Source organism: Taudactylus pleione, unplaced genomic scaffold (genome assembly GCF_031769625.1).
Source record: "Taudactylus pleione unplaced genomic scaffold, aTauple2 ptg000115l, whole genome shotgun sequence".
In the NCBI taxonomy this organism is placed as follows: Eukaryota; Metazoa; Chordata; class Amphibia; order Anura; family Myobatrachidae; genus Taudactylus; species Taudactylus pleione.
Genome location: NW_028284517.1, coordinates 783,750 through 789,355, shown reverse-complemented (window position 1 = coordinate 789,355; position 5,606 = coordinate 783,750).

The window sequence follows — 5,606 nt, the reverse complement described above, 5'->3', positions numbered from 1 at the left end:
ATGCACCATCACTCAGCTTCCTGGTCTCATCCTCCTCCTCTGTGACATCATAATTGGGGGAGTCAAAGGGTGCAATAGTGCCTTGCTATGATACTGAGGGCCCGATTGAGACCCGTTCACTAGGCTGTGTTCGCACATAGCCTGCCGATGTTTGCAATGTGCGCATGTGTATGCATTGCAATGTGTGAACCAGTCCATGCGATCGCAAAGCAATCGCCCCTTGCATACAGATGCCTCGCTAGCTTGAGTGACAGGATGAGCCGTTTGTGGGTGGTGACAGGGGTTGGTCGATGGAAATGGGGGAGTGGTGGTGTTAACGCAGGCGTGTCTGAGCGTCTTAACGCCATCTCAGAGGCGTGCATAATTAAGACGCAGTGTCATAGTACACGTCACATGGCTGAATTATATACGGAAGCACTCGCAGTGTTGGCGGTTGGGTATGGTCTGCCACAAGTGCTGCGTATGGGTCCGATGTTACTCTATGTTACCGATTGTTGCATACACTTCCTGGAGATGACGTGTACCTCTAAGGGAAAGTGGGTGTCTTAAGTCAGGCTGGTGGGCGTCTAAATACACACCGTGATCGCACACCAAGACATAGTGGGCGTGCTAATGCCTTGGTGTGTGATCGCGGGATTTGCATACTTTGGCTTAGAGATGAGCGGTTTGGATTCTGTGGAATCCGAACCACTCCGAACACTGGGGATCCGAGTCCGCCCGAATGCTGTTCGGGTGTTGCCCGCCTGACTCGGATCCCCGATCGAGGCCGAGCCGCAGCTCCCTGATGTCGGATTCTCGCGAGAGAATCTGACGTTAGGGCTCCTCTAGTGCAGGGGCTGGCTGGCAACTTTTAGCCTGGGGGGCAAACACAAGTAAGTGGCCCTGGCTTTTCTACCAGCACATTGTGGAGCTTGGCCCCAATAGGGTTACGCCATCTCCAGATGGCGTTACCCAATAGTAGCCTATGGGCTACTATTTTGAAAATTCTTCCGGAGAGGGGTGCTCCGAATTCTTCTCTGTTATCCCCTGAGAGCAGTGTACACCGAGGACCCGAACCAGAAAGCAGTGTGATAGCGTAGCTCTTCCCCAGGGCAGGCTCTTATCGGAGCCCGTCTCCTGGCAAGAGGATTTTAGTAAATTTGCATCAAATTATTAATTTACACATTGCAAATTTGGGCGTAAAATATTTATCACATCCACATTTAAATTGCAGATTGTGATAAATAAGCCCGTTAGTAACCGACAGTTGTGATTACCTGTCATCCTTAGGTTCAGTTTTATGGCACAAATGCAATTGGTCCTCTGTCCAGCCACCTGATTGCAGCCACCAGCCATGCGGTAATAGGGCAGAGGCAAACATGCTGGGAGGGGACATAGGCACAGATGGGGAGGGGGAAGAGGTGCAGGTGGAAAGGGGGAAGAGGTGCAGATGGGGAGGGAGTACGGGCATACCTTATATGGAGAGGGGGATGAAGCTCAAACTTTTCAGACAGTAAAAAAGACTGCCGTGGAAAAGTGACAGTGGAGGAGACTGCAGGAGAAAAGGAAATAGTGGGAGAGACTGCAGGAGAAAAGGAAATAGTGGGAGAGACTGCAGGAGAAAAGGAAATAGTGGGAGAGATGGAAAGTGAGGGAGACTACAGTGTATGGGATAAGGGGACTGTGGGAGAGACTGCAGGGGAAAGGGGACAGTGGGAGAGACTGCAGGGGAAAGGGGACAGTGGGAGAGACTGCAGGGCACAATGGACAGTGAGAGATACTACAGGGGTTAAGGGGACAGCCAGAGGGATTGCAGAGAAAGGGGTCCTTGGGAGAGACTCCAGGGGAGAAGGGGACAGTGGGAGAGACTGCAGGGGAGAAGGTGACAGTGGGAGAGACCTCTGTGGTGTACACTGCAGTTACAGTAGGGTCAGCCTTCTTTTGTGTGGTGCCAGTAGAAGCAGGGAGGAAAGAGAAGTGAGGAAGTGAAGAGAACTGGGGGTGGGGCTATTGCAGAGCCAAGGAAGGGAAGCTGTTCTGGTGGGGGAGCTTGAGGGGGGAAACTGTGTTAGTATGCCGGCCCCTTCTCATGCTAGCTGCACTGTGCCACAGCCTGACACTGACAGCCAGGAGGCAGGTCGAGGAACCTTCCCGGCTGTCACTGCTAACATCGGCCCCTCACGCACAATTATGGTAGGTCTGATCTTACTCAGATATGGCAAGTCTCGTCACATACAGTAAGTATTCAAGCTGCGTATGCTGTCGCAATGGCTCATTTATGCACGCCTATGTAAGTGTTCAAACGGGCAGGCACGCCTGCGTTTCTCCGACCACCTCCCCCGTCACCACCCCCAAATGCTGACCTGACATCACTCACTCTAGGATGGCTTTCTGTAGTCTGTGTGATCGCAATGAGAGTGCAATGCTGCTATCGTGTATGCGCAGTACGCAACAATCAGCCATCTGCATATGCTGTTGCAGTTGCGATCCATGCTGAATTAGGCCCTAAATTCAGCATTCTGCCAGAGGTGGTTTGTGTATGGGTGCCAGACAACTATAAAACACATGCTACTCTTCAAATGATGGCACTACCGAGACATGTCATCGAAACCATTTCCTCACAGACCAAGGAAACAATTCACTTAATGCAACACCAACCACCCTCTGTGCAGCCATGTAACATCAGATACACCGAACACACTTCAGGGCAGTCTGGTAGAGTGCAGGAAGTCTATTTTCAAGAAGGATTAGAAATAAGACAAAGCTTCAGCTAACTACATTTCCCATACTGCGGGAGAACTACAAGTCCCAGAAAGCCCTGCCAGTCACCAAATACATGATTCTGGGGCTCTTTATGGTACCAAAATTTGCATAACCACTAGATGCTTGCTCATCTGTATGCATTACAGTCACTCTGCTGCATGTTCAAGGTGAATGATTGACAGCTTTATTGCAATATCTTATGCAGCAGGTCTCTTTGGAGTATGAGAGCTGAGGAGCCAGGGGTCACTGCATGCAGCCAGTTATTAACTGTACCTTGCGGTCCAGGAGGAGATGCAGCGGGAGTCCAGGTCTCCAGGATCTCCACCTGGGCTGTTGTTTGTAGAAAAACAGCCTGGCCTCCATCTTCTCTGCTAATTGGCCGGGGTTTGCGGCTCTCACAGTGTCGGTGCAGTGCGGAGATGGATCGCGTCTGGGTGAGACCTTCTCGGCTCACAGGGCATGTATTGGTTGCTGCTGGCTCCTGTCTCAGCTGCTTCCTCATCAGGTGGTGCGGTGACGGGGAGGGTGAGTGAGTGAAGCAGCTGACTCCGGGAAGGAGCTTACGGCCAGCGGCCCTAGTGCCACACAATATGTACCGGCCCGGGGGGCAGCTGGCACCCTGCCCCCCGGCCCAGCCCACCACTGTCTCTGTGTATCCACAATCACAACTCCCTGCTCCATTTGTTTGACGGTTATTTCTCTATTGTTCTGAAATTCTTTAAGTGCTTCTACTGTACCTTTGTTTTGGTGAGATTGGGAGTTCTTCTTTGTTTTTTTAGTGTGTAATGATTCAAGGTGGTACATACTATCAAAGTCTATCAGAGGTGTTTATATTGTTGTCTTTCAGATAACTGAGATTAAAGTTTGAGGGTGGCTTGTGGTTACTGTTTATGGCTTTTGTCAGCAAATTACTGTGTGGGGTAAATTTTCTAAAGGGCAATTTAGCATTTTTGTGCAATTTGGTGGCTAGTTTGAAAATCAGAGATTTATTGAAGTCAAAATCGATGCCAAATCGGCCAAAAATTTAACTATAGAGCAGTTTAGAACATCGGAATGACCATCAAATTTACATAGATGATGGAGATTTACTAACGGTCGGTTCTGAATTTGACCGAGAAGCATCCAAATATCGACCAGACAATAGACCTGCTTGAGGCAGGTGAGTTTGGGAGAATCACTGCACAGATCACTATGATCTTAAGCCAGAAAACAATTAAACAGCTTTATATAAACTAATTTTATATGTTATGTTACATGTGCGTCCTAGACTGTCTTTTATACCGGTATTAGAAAAGCTAATATATACGTTTGTCCAGAAAGGTTGGTGCAGCCTGGTACTGTCCATCGGGATGTGTCTGTCCCGGGTTGGGCTCTGCTCTTTAGCATGATCCTGCATGCCATGCACACGTGTGCAGGAACAGAGCCTTAGGGGTCTATTTACTAAGCAGTGTTAGGAGACAGAGTGAAAAGTGATAAGAAAGGGATAAGGTACCAGCCAATCAGCTCCCAACTGTCATCTCACAGGCTGTGTTTGAAAAATGACAGTTGGGAGCTGATTGGCTGGTACCTTATCCCTTTCTTATCACTTTTCACTCTGTCTCCTAACACTGCTTAGTAAATAGACCCCTCAGTCTGGTGAGATCGCCAAATGTGAGACTGAGTTCTGCAACCTGGCAACTGATCTAATTTGCTGCAAAGGCTGCCTGTTACAGACAAGTTACTAATGGGATGCGCCCAACTAGTGACTGTCTGACAGACCTACTCTTATTAATATAATCAGGGTAGATCTGAACAGAGGATGGCAGGCTTCGAGCGGTGGCCATAGGCCACAGGCTGTACGCTTTCCACGGTCTGTGGTTTGTGCACCAATGTTCTGCTTCTATAGTACCGAAATCCTTTTATGAATTATTCACCAAGCCTTTACACTGGTAGATGGTATGCAGTCAAACTTTTGCCTATAAAGGAGCATCATCTCAGCAAGTTAAGTATAATTGTATTCTATAGCACTTAATGCAAAGCTATTAGCTTATGTTCTCTTACAAATAGTTGCTGTGCGCTCGCAAGTGGGTCGATGGTGGGGCACTGCGCACTGCATTTGTAGGCGGGGAGGAGGGGTGGCCAGACAAACGGAGGCGTTCCTGAGGGAACGCCTGCCATTTCTGGGCGGCCCTACTGACATCACTCGTGATGTCAGTAGTGAGATTCCTGCTCTATTAGAAACGCGCGTTTCGCTTGATGAACTTTTTTAAGTTGGAAACCCACAATAGCAATAGAAATAAATGCTAAACCAGACTATAGCTGTTTTAAATCAGTCAAAGGCACCGATGACTGGTAGTTTTGACAACCCATTTCTTAGTAAATCAGGCCTAACATTAAGCAGACATACTGTATGCATAAGTAATAAATATTCCATAAGTATTATCAGGAGTTTGTGACATAAGAGTGCATATATGGAGATTGCAGTTTAGCGCACAGTCTGTGCAGCTTAAGCAGGCAAAGTATTAATTCAACATGGTATAGCAGTTTGTGAGACTAGTTCACATTAATCGGCCCCAGCGACCCGTCTGTATAAACCTCGGCAGCAGGGGGAGGGGGAAGTGACGACATTCGCGCTGAATCGTGTCTTCGTGGCCCCGCCCCCTGCTTCACAATGCCATTAATCTCAGCATTGTGAAGAGGGGGCGGGGCCACAATGATGCATCATTTGCTGGACCACGCCCCCTTTTGCCGCATTACGCCCTCCGTGTGGAAGCCTGACAGCTCCCTCCCGGAAGGAGGGAGCTAAATGTCGGCAACCCTGTGTTATAGTATTGATCAGCAACAATAATGAAATGATACTCACAGTAGATTGAATGGGAAGTTGC